The following is an 18,950-nucleotide window of genomic DNA, read 5'->3' as shown; positions in this document are numbered from 1 at the left end:
AGCTCTCTTAATTTCTCTTTTAAGAATTTAGATGCTATACCACTTGGTCCATATATGTCTAATATTGATATTGCTTCATTATCTATGCTACCCTTTAGCAAGATATAGTGCCCTTCCTTATCTCTTTTAATTAGATCAATTTTTGCTTTTGCTTGATCTGAGATCAGGATGGCTACCCCTGCTTTTTTGACTTCACCTGAAGCATAGTAGATTCTGCTCTAACCTTTTACCTTTACTCTGTATGTATCTCCCTGCTTCAGGTGTGTTTCCTGTATACAACATATTGTAGGATTCTGGCTTTTAATCCATTCTGCTAATCGCTTCCTCTTTATGAGGGAGTTTACCCCATTCACATTTATGGTTAAAATGACCAATTCTGTATTACTTGCTATCTTGTTAATTGCTTTTTATGCTTTTCTCCCTTCCTTCCCCTTTACCCCCCTCCCCAGTATTAAGCTTGTGAGCACCACTTACTTCTCACAGCCCTCCCTTTTTAGTATCCCTTCTCCTGCCTTAGAGTTCCTCCCCGTATTTTACTACTTTTTCTCACAATTTCTGTATTCCCTTCCACTTAGCTTATTCCTTCACTTTTCACTTTTCTCTTCCCACTTTTCAATGAGGTGGGAGAAATTTCACCATAAATTAATTATGTCTAAAATTTTTCTCTTTAAGCCAATTCTGATGGCAGTAAGATACACATTATATTCATCCCCCTCCATTCTTTCTCTCAGATATAATAGGTTTCCTTTGTTTCTTTGTGAGATGTAGTATCCCCAACTTTACCCTTTTTCTGGTACAATTTCGTTTCCACCTCTAGTTTCTACAATAAGGTATACATGTATTCTTTATATATCTTTATAGCAGAAATATAGTTCCCAAGATTTCTTTTTACCTTTTTAGGTTTCTCTTGAGTTCTTATATTTGTAGATCAAACTTTTTGTTAAGTTCTGTTTTTTTTACCAAAAATAGGTGAAATTCGCTCATTTTGTTGCATGTCCATCTTCTTCCCTGGAAAAAGATGCTCATTCTGGCTGGGTAAGTTATTTTTGGTTGCATACCGAGTTCCTTAGCTTTTTGGAATATCATATTCCAGGCCCTTTGATCCTTTAATGTGGATACTGCTAGATCCTGGCTAATCCTTATTGTGGCTCCTTGATATTTGAATTGTTTTTTCCTAGCCAGTTGCAGTATTTTTAACTTTGTCTGATAGTTCTGGCATTTGGCCACTATATTTCTTGGTGTTTTGATTTTAGGATTCCTTTCAGTGGGTGATTTATGAATCCTTTCAATATCTATTTTACCCTCTGTTTCTATGACTTCTGGGCAGTTTTCTTTGATAATTCCCTGAAAAATAGTGTCCAGGCTCTTTTTTTTTTATCATATTTTTCCAGGAGTCCAATAATTCTCATATTGTCTCTCCTAGATCTATTTTCCAGGATTGTAGTTTTCCCAAGAAGGCATTTGACATTTTTTTCCATTGTTTGATTTTTTTTGACTTTGCTTGACTGATTCTTGTTGTCTCCTCAAGTCATTCAATTCCATTTGTTCGATTCTGATTTCAATGAAGTATTTTCTTCACTCACTTTTTTTAATATCTTTTTCTAATTGTCCAATTGAGTTTTTAAGCAAGTTGTTTTGTTCTATGGAATTTTTTTCCATTTTGCCAATTTTATTTTTTAGAGAGCTATTTTCTGTTTCCAGTTCACTAATCCTATTTTTCAAGGATTTGATTTCTTTATCCACTCTGCCTTTAAATGAGTGGGATGACTTCTCCAGCCTCTCTTGCCAACCATCCCTCTCCTTTTCCCATTTTTCTTCTAGCTCTCTTGTGAGAGCCTTTTTAATTTCTTCTATGAGATTCATCTGTGCTGAGGAACAGATGATCTCCTCCTTTGGGGATTCACCTGGAGACAGTCTGCTTTTAGTCTCCTCAGGGTTTAGAGTCTGCTCTCTGTCCATATAAAAGCTGTCAATGGTTAAGGTCCATTTAAATTTTTTTTCTCATTTCATCAGGGAAGAATCAAGGAAGACAAATTAACAAAAAAACAAAAGAAAAACAAATGGACTCTGTTTTTTGTTTTTTTTGGGGGGGGATGGGTGGTGTTACCAAGCTTCCTCTACAGACTGTGGGGGCAGCAGCGAGGTACTAGCAGGACTGTGCTGCGCCTGTGGTCCTAGACTCTGAGAGTGTGCTGAGATGCGGTGGGGGAGGGGTGGCCAGGTCCCGAGAGACTCCAGCTATTCGGGGTTATATTCTTCACCCCCGGTGTTTTTAGCTTCTCTGCTTGTCTGCTGACTTGCTGCCAGGGCAAAGTATCCAATAATGTAGTAAAGCTCTCCCCACAGAGATGAGTGAGATCACACCCCACCCCACTCCAGTCTGCTGGGCTGTGAGCTGTCCTGCCGAGCTCCTACTGCCTCTGCCCTCAGCCTGTGCCTGATCTAAAACTGTCTCACCCTCAAGCAAAAACAGACCTTTCCTGGCTAATCTCAAGGATGTCTTCTCTTGGTAACTATTTGTGTCTTTCTTTTTCAGTCAAGCACTAATTCTGAGGCTTGTCATGATTTAAATTCTGAGAGAAAACGTGGAGCTTATGCAGATGTGTGCTTCCTCTCCACCATTTTGGCCGGAAGTCCCAATTGATGTTATTTTTAAAAATGACAATAAGTAGCAAATATTTTTAATTACTAACATATGGGGTCTATTTTTTTAAAATGTCATTTCCTTACTAGAAAGGAAAAGTTCAAAAAATAAATAGATGCAATCCATTTTTTCCCCTCATGTTTTCTATATTGTGAGTGATATTAAGCTATAATGGGTGGAATGAGGCTCATTGTTTCTTTTTTTCTTTTTTCAAATCCATAAATTACTGGTTTTTCTCATTCTCCAATCCTGATTCATAGGTTGCAACATTTTTCACTAGGTTTACTTATTCCAAACTTTGCACTGAATTTCCAGGGTTTAAATGTATGACTTTATTTAATTTGAAATATTTTAATGAGTTCCCTATAGATTTTTATAAAGTATGTTCTTTTACATTGACATTAATTTCCAATTATATAGGGACTGAATACAGCATAGTACTTTCACTTTTTTTCATTGTTGTTTGCTTGCTTTTTGTTTACTTTCTCATTTTTTTCCCTTTTTGATCTGATTTTCTTTGTGAAGCATGATAATTGTGGAAATATGTATAGAAGAATTGCCCAAGTTTAACATATATTCAATTATTTGTTGTCTATGGAAGAGGGTGGGGAAAGGAGGGGAGAAAAAAATGTGAAACACAAGGTTTTGCAAAGGTAAATCTTGAAAATTATGCATATGTTTGGAAATAAGTTTTAATAATTAAAAAAGCCCTCAAAATGAAAAAAAAAAATTAACAATAGAATCATTGAAGTTCATGGTTACTAGGAATGATAGAGTTCGCTTATTACAATCTAAACCTAAAATGGAATCTCCTTTTTAATATTCTTAAGCAGTACCTACTATCTGATCAAAGACCCCCATTACTATTAAAGACACTCTTTTCTTTTCCAGAGCTCTAATGATTTGGAAGGTTTTCATTAAAAGGACCTGAAATTGATCTCTATTACATATCCACATATTGCTTTTACTTTTGTGATCTACACCCAGGTGAATCAATCTAATTATTCCTCCCCCTGGATACATGTATATACTTGAAGATAGCTATACTGTTCTTTCTAAATTTTCTCTTTTCCATAGTAAATACCCTTAATTGCTTCAATAGATCATGAGACATCATAATCTTGCAATCTGATTTGCTCAACATAGCATGTTCATGTTCTTGTTCAATGTCCTCCCTAAAATGTGGCTCCTGGAAACTGTTTGTCCAGGACATTTCTTCCATTCTAAATGTCATGATTGTATCTAGGCTTAGATCAAGTTAGTTTTTCTGAATGTCAAGTGAAATTCTTGTCTAATATTGACTTTAAACTTTACTGAAATTCATTTTTTATAGGATTACCTGTTTAGTCAATAGGCTTCTCATTTTAATTTATCGATGTGTTGGTAGTAGTATGCACGATAAGAGGTTTCAACTATAACATTAATTTTAGGAAAGTTTTGTTTATATCAAAGATGAGAGTAATGGTCATGATCATTATAGTAATTAAACATAAGAGTAAAACTCAGGTGGAATAATTTTGTATCAAGAAAGTCCTGAGCACTCTATGTATGGTATTTGATAGGAAATGAACATATAGGAAATGTTTATTTTGGAGATAAATAAGCCACAATAAAAAATGGATTTTAGCCTATATTTGGCAAGATTCATCCCATAAAAGATTACCAAATGAAAGGAAGAAAGAGAGAGAGAGACAGAGACAGAGACAGAGGATAGATGGATGGATGAATGAATGAATGAATAGATGGATGATAAAGTCTAAGCATTGTACTAGAATTAGAATTAGTTGAAAGATCTTTACTGAAGTCAGCTTTTTTCACTTAACAGATAGTGATGAAGATCAAATGAGATCAGTGATGTGAAAGAGTTTTGAATTTTCTTAAAATGTTATAAAAAGGGAAAGTATTAAATATAGTGTGAGCCTGTTCATTTTAATGTTTGACATATTTCTAGCTTCTAGCTCTAATTATCAGATGCATTCAAATATCCCTAGAATTATATTTTCTATTTTAAAGAAATCATTATAATTCTTTTAGCGCTGGAAAAATAATATTAATGATAATTAATGATTATAACAAAAATAAACAAATGAATGGCTAAATAAACAGACCAACAGATAGATAGAGAGACAGACAGATAATATAATAAAAATCTCATAGCGGAAAGAATACTTGATTTGGAGTCAGAAAATCCAGGTTTTCATGTGAACTGGCTTCAAGATCCTCTTGTTACAAGTCATCTGAGGTCATCTCAGAAACTTTTTTTCAATGTGCTCTTTATTTGCCTCTGATATGTGTATCCAACATTTATTTTTAAGATGTGTGTGCCCAGCAGGTTTTGTAGGGCCACCAGAGTCTCCTGAAGTATGTGCTAGGAATTTTAACTCGGGGATCTTCAGTGGTTACCTAATCAAATGTCTTTTTTTTTTTTCCTCATCTATTTTTTAGAAACAACTAGGTGGAACACAAAGGTAGAGCCATAAGCCTGGATTCAGAAATACTTGAGTTATAATCTAGTCTCAGATATTTACTAGCTATGAATGAGAGAAATTATAATTGCCAACCTCCCAGGACTATCATAAGGATCAAATAAAATAATATTTGTAAAATACATAGCATAGTAACTAGAACATAGTTGTTATTGAATAACTGTATATTTCCTTTCTTCCCTAACATATTTTATTTTACACTAGGGCCTGAGTCTATGCTACAGTGAAGTAAGGGCAGATAAGCTGATCAGTGGGTCAACCAAGCTAGAATGGGAAATGTGATAGGAGAGATAAAAGTAGGTTTTGATGAATGCAAAAGAGAATGAGGGTTGAATATAAACTCCTAAGTATCCTGGACAACAAGTAATTTGATTTAAATGATTAAAGGCCAAGCTAGATTACACATTGATGTTTCTTTAAAAAATAAATGTCCTTGTCATCTATCTTCCCTCTTTGCAACTTCTGTCAGCAAAAATCTTGTCAGTACAGCTGGAAAGCATTAGAATTCAAGATTTAGGGCAAATCTAACAAGTATTCCAGTAACTGACAGTGGTGGAAACCACAATTAATTCTCATGGCTGCATTTTCATTTTAGAAAATTGTGCCAATCTTAGTTATTTATAAAATCTATACTAACTAGGTGATATAGATATCAATTGGAGAATCAATCAATTCCAATACTCAATGGATTTAATAATTGAGAAAGTCCTCAATAATGCTTTGAAAAGTTTAGTGATAAACTTTTCTAACTCATTATGGAATCCAGCCTGGGCACTGAGTATCATTTGATGAGTTAGGATGTTTATAAGTTGATAACTGATCTGTCAATTGAAGATTAATTAGCTGTTTTATCTATTTCCTTGTACTTTATATAAAATCATACAATTCCTAGACCTGGAAGAGATCATGAAATCGATTTTTCCAATTCCTTTAGCTTATGGAAAAGAAAATTGAAACCTGGTGGACAGAATTGACCTATTCATATCCAGTCAAATATTTAGTTACTAACAGACCTAACACATGTACCCAGATTTTCTGTTTCTGAGTCCTAGACCTTTTTTTTTTTTTAATCTACACTAATTTATATTTCCCTTGGTGTGTGGTTCTAACTGCTGATGTACATTACTCTAGGAGAACCAAGCTAATTTCTTCATTTTGAATAAAAATCAATCCTCACTTGCCAAATTTGGTTATTTTTTAAGTGACACTGACATATAGTTCTGTTGTGTACAAAAAAAAAAAAAAAGCAAACTCCTAGAATTTAGCATGTAGCTTAATTGTGGCTATAATAACAATATAGTGGTCACTATCAATATCTACCCTCTATAAATTTAGGATATCAGTACAATTCTCCTGAGTATACAGGTATAGAAAAACTAGTTCTTTTTTTCCTCTCTCCTCATCCTCTATAAAGAGGCATAAAAATTTCAAATAAATTAACACCTTGAGCCATATTTAAGGGCATCTCATTTGAAAAAGGCATGATCTCCACATGGGAACTCTTTAGAATTACTGGATTCTCTGTCACTGGCTTGTCAAGTTGTCAATAAATATTATACCAAACAGTGGAGTTGTAATTGGTAACCTATGGTGCTGCTTGACTGAACTATCAATTGGCTAAGTATAACAACCAATCAAAACCACATTGGGATGACCTAATATTGATTGACTGTCTAAACCAGTAATTGAATGAAAAAGGGGTGATAGAAGTTTCTCCCTATATTTTATGACTCCTACAATCATTTTTGGGTTACTAATACAAAATTCTACATGTATTCTTCAGTATCTCCTACCTCCCAAGAAGAATTTAAAATTTTCTAGTACTCTGAAATCCATGTGCCTATCTAGCAAGTTTGTTATTAAGAAAAGTTTAAGACAGTTGTATAAAGAGGATGGGGATGTTGATTTTATAATGATTATTTGCTAGTATTGCTTGTGTGGTGGATATGAATGAATGATTTATTTTAGGCCCTTATCATGTGTAAAGCACTGTGTGAATGACTGGGGATAGGAATAGATAATTAACATGGTATGGAGAGACAACATATCTGACATTGGAGTGAAGTGGACAAGCAAGAGATTATAGCACTTTTAAATGCAATTTTCCTTGAGAATATTAGCTCAAACTCTGAATCATTTGACAACACTAGATTTGGGGTGCAAGAATTTTCTTTTCTGGGGCTTCAGTACCACTAGCAGAAGCCAGCCTGCATCTCCACAAAAATTGCTTCTCAGTTTGAAGGCTGTAGACACTTGGAGAGAAGTATTGCTCTTCTCAAAGCTCTTCCTAGCTTGGGCTGTTTCCATAAAGGAATGATGAAGTGATGGTGATGGTTTGACTTGCCTAAAACATGGTACTGCCTGTATCTCCCCAGATACAGTAGCAAGACACTCGCCATAGGTTACCTTGCCTGCTGATGAGAGGCAGTTTTGAGAATGTCTGTTTTCTTCTTCATAGGAGTTCCTTTACCACGTTTTTGTGGCAGGGCTGAGCAAAAGGATTAGCAACATTGGAAGAAAGAGTAGAAACCTTTTTTAGGAAATTTATGTCTGACTGAATTGGCCCAGGAACCCACTGGGGGATGATGGTTATGTCAGTGCTGACTATTACTTGAAGATGAGCTAATAACTGTCCTCTTTTATGACTCCATTTCCCCCACTCTTGTAATATTGTTCTGTACGGGGAACCTTGTAAATCTGACCTTCACAGTTAGTAAGACTGGGCTTAAGGGCATTATGCCATTCACAGGATTTTCCCACTTCCTCCAGATTAATTCACCAGACTCTCTAAACACACATGGCCCCACTTTAATCTGTTTTCTGTCATTTGCTTTTGTACTTTATAGCAGCTAGAAAGTGGCAACTAATGTATTCATATTACACTAATACCTGGAAACAATCAGGCATATAATACAGTCATTATATGGGAAGCAATAAATATCAATGCAATTTGGAAGCAAAGACATAAATCTGTCTGGCTAATGTTTTTCTAAGATGTGCAGAGATGTCTTCTGTTAGTATGGGGAACTCCACCACCCCTGAAATCCCTTTTTATTGGATGAACAAGCAATCTGAACTGTTATGCAAATGTGACCTTCAGGGAAGTAGAGTTGGAAAAAGATAACATCAGCTGTCCAAAGGTATTTTGCAGACACTCCTTATTTTTAAACAATAGAAGTAACTTCATGCCTTAGAAGCTCCAGTGTTAATCGCCAAAATCATCTTTTTTTATATTCTGTGCAATGAAAAGGCCAATGGCAAAATGTCATTCCCACTCTTGAAAGCTTCAGTTTTAATAAAGAGATAAGTAGCTTGAGAAGACCAAACTATATTATGGTAGGGGTATTTAATTTAAAAAAAAAAAAAAAGCTTTGGAACATGCTTTGCAGGTATGATAATTCAATATCCTAAAACCCAAGTAAGTTTCTTAAGCGAGGTTATTGGATTTAAAAGCAAGACATTAGATTCAAATCTTGGTTTGAACACTATCAGTGGCCTTATTTAACAAATGAATTGGGGCAAATCACTTAATTTATCTAGATCTCACTTTCTAAATGACTTCTAAGGTCACTTTCAGGTTCCAAATCTCTGATTCTGAACTGCATATTTTTCAAAAAATCTCAACATCAGAAAAGAATCTTCAGTCTCTACTTCCCCAAATGGCAGACGATTCTAACTTCTCTGGACTCATGATCAAGCCTGTAATACCGGAAAAATCTAGACAGAAAATTCCTGGTATACTAAGAACAACTCCCCATTTACAATTATGCAAATTCAGTTTTTAAAAAGGAAAGAAATTTTACTGAAAGAATAAAAGGACACAGAATATTAAATTTCCAATGAATAACCAGGTTTCAAATACTTTGGAAGTTCCCAGCCACTTATTGTTTTAATATGGAAGTTCCCCTCCTGCAATTCTTACATAATGGCTTTATATAGGGCTACCTATTTCTTTCTCCTGTTCCCCTAGAGTTGATGAATTCAAGAGTATACCATTCTTAGTTTTTTACTTCCCCTTGTTTGTATCACCTCTCTTCATGCTTTGCTTCTTCCAGAAATTCACACTTTCTTTTACCGGGGGTTCCAAATATGATTTTCTTTCAGCTGTATGTACTTAGAAGGTAGGTCTCCAAGGACTGAAAAGATCTTTTTTCTGAGAAAATGATTCCAGTTATTCTCAACCAGTAAAGATTTAGTAAGTACTTACTATGTTCCAGGCATTGTATTAACCTTGGTGAAAAGTAAAAACAGAAATAAAAATGCAAATCATTTGATGTTTCCAAAGAGGTCTCAGTTTAATAGGAAGCATCAATATTATAAAACATCAATATTATAAACATCAATATTATAAAATATTGAAATTAACGGGAATTAAGAATGTTGGATGTCAGCAGGGAATTGAAAGAATATAGGGAAGACAGGAGGTGGTGATGAAGAGGAAGAAAATTTCAAGCATGAGCAGCAGTGACTGAAAATGTTTAGGGGAGAGATGGAGTGACATGTGTAAGAAAAAATGAGGTGATCAGAGTCACTAGATGACTGTGCATGAAGGTGAAGAAAGGGAAGGGGCAGATAGATTGTAAAGGGTTTTGAATGGTAAACAGATGATTTTATATTTCATTCTAGAAATTATAAGAAGTTAATTGAGTTGACTGAATAGAAGGATGAAATTTAATATGTACAAAACAGGGCATATTATCTTTTCCCATCAAACCTCCCTGCCTCCTATATTCCTTATCATTGTAGAAGGACCATACCATCCTCTTAGTCCCTTAGGTTAAAACCTAGTAATCATCCTGGATTACTCATTATCTCTCATCTAGTGCAGTAGTCAAGGCCTGAAAAGAGGAGATCCTCATGCTACTGAGCTCACTGAAGAAAAAAGGGACACAAATAGGAGTTTGGTAAACAATAGCTAAGAGTATTTGGATTGAAAATAGATATACAGTGAGTGAATCTCAAAGGACTGAATGATGATAGGAGAAGGAAAATTTATAAGTGACAATAGGGATTAAGGAGTATTCCAACTCTGATCTCAATTAGTCAAGAGAAAGATTAAAAGTTCAATGAATTCTGGGAAAGAATCCAGGGTGGCTTCTGTTCTCTGAAAACAATCAGAACTCAGAATCAGCAGATGGAAGGGAAATAACCTTCTATTCTATTCTATTCTATTAAGATACAATTGGAAGGATGTGTGGAATTAACTGAGTGAAGGCACTCCTAGGAATATAGTCTTATATTATACCTTAATTGTGATTTGAGACTTTATAATAACAAATAGAGGTATAGCTAAAAAAGTTGCAGGTGTCTGTCTCCTCCTGTTTCCCACCACCTTTTAATTAGCATTTAAGTACCTCTTTTTTTTAAAAAAATCATTCTCTTATTTCTGAATCAAATTTTTATGATGAGATTTGGAGTCTCCCAAACAGTGGAAGAAAAGGCCAGGCTGGGGGATGGTTACTTCTGCATTGAGGCTATTTAATCTTACTTTTTGCAGTTTTTAACTTGCACTTCTTTTACTGACAAACACCTTGGCAGATGGGAGATGCCCTTTCTCACAAGATTGTAATAAAACTGTTTTTGCTTTTTCTTACTCTGATAGTCTCTGATTGTTTTTGTGGAAAATACTGTCCTACACAGCATGATGAAGACTTTCTAAAGGGGATGTGGAATGAGGTGGGTAGATTTAGAGTGGGACATTGAGAAGGAGTTAGTTGGGTAGAATGAGAATAAGGGATTAGACAGTGCTAGATAGGGAAGAGGATTTAAATAATGACATTCCAGGTATTCAGAATCACTGGGATAAGCTGAGTATTACTAGAGTGGAAGCCTATGGAGTTTATAAATGATAAAAAAAAAAAATGTGTTTAGATAGATTTTTATTAGTTATCTATTTTGGGCCTTTAGGGTGAATCCTCCTATAGCCTTAGCCAATTCACAGAAAGAAACTATGCTAACGTATTAAGCCTTGACAGGCAGACGCCTATCTGAATTGAATAAAATCAAGCAAATACATTTCAACTAAACTGTACAGGAAATACAACCTAGATTAAAAAGGAAATTCAAAGCTAGGAAAAAACATTTTACGGCCAGTGTTTATGATAAAGGTCTTATTTCTAAAATATATATATATATAAAAAACTATGTCAAATTTATAAGAATACATCTCCCAGCTGAAAAATGGTCAAAGGATATGAACAGTTAATTTTCAGATGATGAAATTAAAGAAATCAATAGTCATATGAAACTATTCTAAATCACTAATGATTAACGAAATTAAAATTAAAACAAATCTGAGGTACTACTTCATCCCTCTCAGATTGGCTAAAATGACAGGAAAAAAATAACAATAAATGTTGCAGGGGATGTGGGAAAACAGGGACACTAATGAATTGTTGGTAGAATTGTTACATAGAATTGTTGGTAGAATTGTTACAGACATCCCCTGCAACATTTATTGGTAACATTTATTGGTTGGTAGAATTGTTACAGAATTGTCTCCATTCTGGAGAATAATTTGGAACTATGTCCAAAGGGTTATCATACTGTGCATACCCTTTGACTCAGGAGTGTCACTACTGGATCTGTATCCCAAAAAAATCATAAAGGAGGGAAAAGGACCCACATGTGCAAAAATGTTTGTAACAGGTCTTTTTGTGGAAGCAAAGAACTGGAAAATGAGTAATGATGCCCAATAATTGGGGAATGGCTAATGGTAAATGAAAGTGATGGAATAAAGTAATGGGAAATTATTGTTCTATAAAAAAAAATGATGAACAAGCTAATTTTAGAAAGGCCTGAAAATATTTACATAAACTGATGTGGAGTGAAACAAGCAGAACCAGGAATACAATGTACACAGTAACAGCAAGATTATGCAATGATCAACTATGAAAGATTTGGTTTTTAGCAATTCAGTGATCCAAGGCAATCCAAACATACTTTGGATAACACCATCTGCACTCGGAAAGACAACTATAGAGATTCAATCAACATATGCTATATTCACTTTTTTTTTCTTGTGGTTTTCCCCCTTTGTTCGTATTTTTTTCTCCCAAACTGAGTTAAGAAGAAATGTCTGTTTTTAAAAGTTAATGTACATGTATAACCAGAAAAAAAAATAAAACAATCAACAAAAAAATAAATGTAATGTGATTCTATGCTAATTTATTTTTGCATAGATTCATGCTTTTTAATTGTGAACATACTCCTATACTCCAGAGAAGATAGCCTGCTTTACAAATAATCAAGCAAGGAGTATAATGTATGACTTGTCCATAAGGTGATATTATATTCAAGCTGGCACCAACTAGTGCTGTCACATTTAATTTGACCCATGTGAAGAAGATCTCCCACTCAGCAGGTATGCATACAATCAGTCACTAAGTCTTGGTTGTATTTCCAAATGTTTAAACAAAAAAGAAAACAATGCACCCTAATGTGCTGATACTATCTGATGCATACCCATATCTAGCAAATCTCTTGTGTCAGCCTTTACTTTTACTATTTGTATTATACTAGTAAGAGCCTTTCTGGGTCTACATAGTTTATTTAACATATAATAAATTAAGAAAGAAATGGATGAATTATTACTAACTAGAGCCTCTGTTCTACTATATCCCAAAGGAACCTTCCATAACAAAGGTCATATGTAGGAAATAAGAAAAAAAAAATCAGATAATGCCTGACACTAACTTTTAATTTTACATTAAGCATTATATATAAAAAGGAAAAATAAAATATTTTCCAATCTCTTCTAGGAAACAAACATAGCCTTGATATCTATGTAAGAGAGGTTCAAAACAGAGAAATCAAAACAAAGAACCTAATTAAGATGAATACAAAAAATAAACAAATACATTGAAAAATATGAAAAAAACTATAAAATGTGTCCCATTTAGAAATGTAGGATTGTTTAAATATAAAAAAGAAAAAGGTTATAATAAATCATTTTTGTTCAGATTTTAAAGTTTTATTTTTGTTTTTCTTACTACCTAGAGCAGAACCAGATTGGGATCCAGCACGTCATGAATCCATGTTTGTTATTTGTCCTTTTTTTTAAAATAAATTTATTTAGCATATTATTTTTCCTCAGTTATATGTAAGACAATTTTTAATATTTGTTTTTAAAGCTCTGAGTTTCAAGTTCTCTCCATTTTGCCCTCTATCACCACCCACTTTGAGAAGACAAGCAATTCTGCATAGGTTATATATGTGGTCATGCAAAAATTTTCATATTAATCATGTTGTGAAAGAAAACATAGCTTTCCCCCCAAAAAAAATAATCACTTCAACAACAAAAAAAAAAATTTAAAGTACATTTCAAACTGTATTTAGACACTGAGTTTTTTTCTCTAGGAATGGATAGTTTTTGTTTGTTTGCTTGTTTTATCATAAATCCTTCAGAGTTTTCTTGGATCACTGTATTGCTGAGAATAGATATCATTCACAGCTGATCATTTTATAATATTGCTGTTATTTTATACACAGTACATTTCACTTAGCATTAATTCATGTAATTCTATGTTTTTCTGAAAATATCCTTCTCATTGTTTTTTATAGCACATCCTATGGACATTCTCCCAATTTTGGTACTGACTAAGAAATAGAGTGGTGGAACAGTGGAATAGATTAGATATACATGAAACAATAATCAATAATATAGTAATCTAGTATTTGAAAATCCCCAAATTCCAGCTTCTGGGATAAAAACTCACTATTTCACAAAAACTGCTGAGAAAACTGAAAATAATATGTCAGAAGAAACTTGGCATAGACCTACATCTCAAATACCAAATACAGTCATACCAAAATAAGGTCAAATTGGGTACATGATTTGGGAATAAAGGATAACATTCTAAGCAAATTAAGAGAGCAAGAAATAATTTACCTATCAGATCTTTGGAGAAGGGAAGAATTTATGACCAAAGAAGAACTAGAGAATGTTATGAAATGTAAAATAGACAACTTTGATTACATTAAATAAAAAAAAAAGTTTTCATAAACTAATCCAACACATATAAGATTAAAAGGGAAGTACAAAGCTGGGAAAAAAATTTATAGGCAGTGTTTCTGATAATGGTCTCATTTCTGAAATATATAAAGGATGGTGTCAAAATGGTCAAAGGATCTGAATAGACAATTTTTCAGATGATATTAAATCTATAGTCATATGAAAAAAAGTTCTAAATCACTATTGATTAGAAAAATTCAAATTAAAACAGTTCTGATTTGCCACCTCACATCTCTCAGATTTGCTAAGATGACAGGAAGAGATAATGATAAATGTTGGAGGGGAATGTAGGAAAACTGGACACTGATACAGTGTTGGTGGAGTTGTGAAATGATCCAACCATTCCACAGAGCAATTTGGAAGTGTGCCCAAAAGGCTGACAAACTGTGGGTACCGTTTCACCCAGACACTACTGTGGATGTATCCCAAGGAAATTATAAAAGAACAGAAAAGGACCCACATGTACAAAAATGTTTGAAACAAGTCTTTTTGTGGCAGCAAAGAATTGGAAAATGAGTAGATGTCCATCAGTAGGGGAATGGCTAAATAAGTTACGATAAATGAAGATAGTGGAATATTATTATTGTATAAAAATGATGAAGAAGCTGACTTTAGAAAGACCTGGAAAAGTATAAATGAACAGATGGTAAGTGAAACAAGGAGAACCAGGAATGCATTTTACGCAATAACATTAAGAGTGTGCAATAATCAACTAGAAAGTTCTGGTTCTTCTTAGTGGTTCAGTGATTCAAGGCAAACCCAATAAACTCTGGGTAGAAAAGGCAGTATGCATCCAGAAAAAGAACAATGAAGATTGAATGTAAATCAACATATAATATGTTCACTTACTTTTTCTTCCATGTTTTTTATTTTTTATTCTGATTTTTCTCTACTAACATGATTCATAAAGAAATGTGTATTTAAAAAGTTAGCATACTAACTTTAGCATAATCAGAAAAAAATAAAACGATTAATAAAGAAAAAAATTATATTTTACCCTCTGATTCTAGAATATTAGGGCAGTTTTACTTGATAATTTCTTGAAAGATGATATTTATGCTTTTTTATCATGGCTTTTAGATAGTCTAATAATTTTTAGATTATGTCTTCTAATTCAATTATCCACGTCAGTTCCCTTTCCAATGAAATATTTCAGGGTCTCTTCTTTTTTGTATTCTTTTGATTTTGTGTTATAGTTTCTTGATTTCTCATAAACTCATTAGCTTTTGTGTAATCAATTATAATTTTTAAGGATTTTTTTCAGTGAACTTTTGTGCCTCCTCTTCTATCTGGATAATTCTATGTTTTTAAGAATTTTTTTTTCTTCAATTATTTTTGTGCTTCTTTTTTTGCACTTGGCTAATTCTGCTTTTTAAGACCTTCTCCTTATTTGTTTTTTATACTTTTTATTTAATATTTCGCCTATTCTATTTTATTAAAGGTTTTATTTGTTTGTCTTTTTTGCAAGGTATATGAGGCTGTGACTTGCCCATAGTCATACGGCTAATAAGTGTAAAGTGTTTGAGGTTGGATTTGAACTCGACTAACTTCAGGGCCAGGGTTCTCTATCACTGTGCCATCTTTACCTGATCCAAAGTATTATTTTTCTTATGTATTTTTGTATTACCTTTACCTAACTAGTGACTTGTCTTCCATGATTTTCTTGCATCATTGTCATTTGTCTTTCCATTTTTTCTTCTACTTCTGTTACTTGACTTTCATCATCCTTTTTGAGATCATGTATCTGAAACCATTTTCTATTTTCTGTGGAATCTTTGATGTTGGAACTTTAGCTTTGTTATCTTCTTCTGAGTATATGGTTTCATTTTTCTTGTCACTACAGGAACTTCTTATAATCAGAATTTTTTCTCATTTGCACATTTTCTTTCTTGACTTTTAATTCTTTGTTAAAATGGAACTCTGCGTCTAAGTTTGATGAATGCTGACCCAAACTTTCAGGGTTCTTATGCAACCATGTTCATAGATACTTTAAGGTCCCATAAGTTTTCAATTTGTTTTAAGGTAATATGATCTAAAGAGAGGTGTTTCCTACTTTTCTGGGCTGTGCTCTGTTCTGTAAGTGACCACAAGCAGTCTCTTCTGTCCTTGAATTGTGAGGAGGGTCCCAGCTCTGCTATCCTGCAAGCTCTGGTATGCTAGTACTCCTCCTCATCCTGGAACTGTGATTTAGGATTGCTATCAAGATCTAAGTATGGACAAAACAATAGAATCCTGCTCCCAATGACAGCAAAGAGATCCTTGTAATCTCCTTCTGACAGCTTATTAGAGCTCTTTACCCTGTGTGCTAAGAGTTCCAAAAGCAGTTACTCCACTGCAGATTTTGTGGCTCACAAATCCTGCTCCTGGTTTTCTGGGGTCGTGTTCTGTTCTGCTATAGTCTGGGCTGGATTATGCTCCACATTCCCAGGTATTCCCAAATCTTTCCTCCAGACCTTCTAAGTTGTTTTTGGCTGGAAAATTATTTCACCCCATCATTTTGTGCTTCTACCACTTCAGAAATTGTTTTATTACATTATTTAAATGTGCTCAGAGGAGTTAGGGGGAAAACTCAGATGAGTAGTTGGCTTTTCTTTGCCTTCTTGACTTTATCTCCTTTCTTTGTTCAAAAACATTTTAATAATATAAAAATTTAAAATTAAAATTATGTCAATAGAGACTGGAAAGGCTTTTGACACAATCACATATTCATTTTTATTTTAAAAAATCCTAGAAATCATTGGAATTAAGTCACCTTTTCTTGATATATTAATATCTATCTAAATTCAAAACCCAAGGTTATATTTAATGGTTAAAAGAAACTTTTCATAAGTTATTAACATAGGGCTAGAAATTCTAGGTTTGACAATAAGACAAAAAAACTAAACTGAAAGATTAATTATAGGCAAAAAATGAAATATAAATTATTTCTTATTGGAACTGATGTAATATATTTAGAGAACAAGTGAGACAACTAAATTTAATTCAAACAATAATTTCAAATCACAGTTTTATGATATTAAAAATCCATACAAAGTCTCAGCAACCTTCCATATTACCAACAGAACCTTGTAAAAAAATTAAAAAGATATTCCTCTCAAAATAACTACAAAAGGTATAAAATATTTGGCAGGATACCTACTAATATTCATTCAGGAACAATAGAAATCTAACTACAAAACATGTCTGAAAGAAAGGCAGATAATCAATAACTATATGAAAAATATTCAAAAATCACATTTAATTAAGAATATAAATTTTAAAAACTTTGAAGTTTTATCTCGTACTCATCAGTATAGCAAGTATAACAAGAGAGGAAAATCATGAATGTCTGAAGGGCTATGAGAAAATAGGTACAATAGTGCACAATTAATGGAGTTTTGATTTAGTGTAGCCAATTTGGAAAATAATTTGGAATTATGTCCAAAATGTTACTACATTGTTCATATACCTTTTACCTGTTATCTCACTCCTAGGTACGTACTGAAAAGAATTTAAAGCAAGAGTAAAAAACAAAATATACATACACACACACACACACACACACACATGCACATACACACACACATATACAAGTAATTATAACAGCTCTTTCTCAGTACGTCAAAATTTGAAATGAAGAATTCAGGAATATAAATATAATGAAATATCATTGTGCAATAAGAAATGACAAAATGGACAGTTTCAGGAAAAAAAATTCATCACATTGAAATGAGCAGAATAAGACTACCTAATTATACATCGATTTTTTTTAACATTATAAACAGAAAAAAATTATTTAAAAGATATTAGAAGCCTGACCAGAAAAATTATAAAGCAAGGATCTAAAGGAATAAACATTCTTGTCACAACATTCTAGAATAGTAATGAACTTAATTATCTTTTATGGAAAGAGGGGTGTGTGTGTATATGTTTTGTCATGGCTAATGTGGAAAATTTTCTTAGTTTGACTACACATATATGTATTTTTCATGGTTATTTTAAAAATTTGCTCAATGGGATATGTTGAGGAACACATTCATAAAGAATAAATAAAATCAAAATAATTTTGAATATCAATATCATCAAAGACATTAGGCTAAGAGTAACTTTTTATTAAAAAATAAGCAAAACTACATACTGTTATTGTTGTTGATGATGTGAATGATAATGATGCTATAAATATCTGAAACACCCTAAATCCAACATTATTTCTATCGTACTATGCTTAATTCTTTTTTTTTTTTTTACATTTATTTGTTTATGGGCTTATTTGGGGGGGGGGAAGAAATAATTTTCTTCTTTTCCAAACCTATATCAGTGGGTAATCAAAGAGCAACATCAAATCCGTTTATTGTAAGTACCTGAATTCCTGAATTGAGCTAATGTTGTCATCTGTGTATGATTTTTATTCATAAGATTTTCAATTCTAAATTTATTTAATATTTTCCATCACTTACATTCAAAACAATTTTGTTCATTGTATCTAAGATTTTTGAGTTCTAGGTTCTCTCCCTTATCCCCACCCACAATTAAGAAACTACATATGAAGTTATGTAAAACATTTCTATAAAAGTCAAGTTGTGAAAGAAAATATAGATCTTCCACCCTAATGAAAATAAAAACCCTCAAGAAAAATTAAGTTAAAAATATAGAAAGAGATGGAACGAGAAATAGAGAAATCTTTGATCTGTATTCTGACTCCATCAGTTCTTTCTCTGGGTGTGCTTCATAAGTCTTTCATAGCAGTTGTGCATAATTGTACTACTGAGAATAACAAAGCAATAACAGCTGGTCATCCCAGAACATTGGTATTACTTTGTATACAGTA

Source organism: Sarcophilus harrisii, chromosome 1 (assembly GCF_902635505.1).
Source record: "Sarcophilus harrisii chromosome 1, mSarHar1.11, whole genome shotgun sequence".
Lineage (NCBI taxonomy): Eukaryota > Metazoa > Chordata > Mammalia > Dasyuromorphia > Dasyuridae > Sarcophilus > Sarcophilus harrisii.
This window is presented reverse-complemented; position numbering follows the sequence as displayed.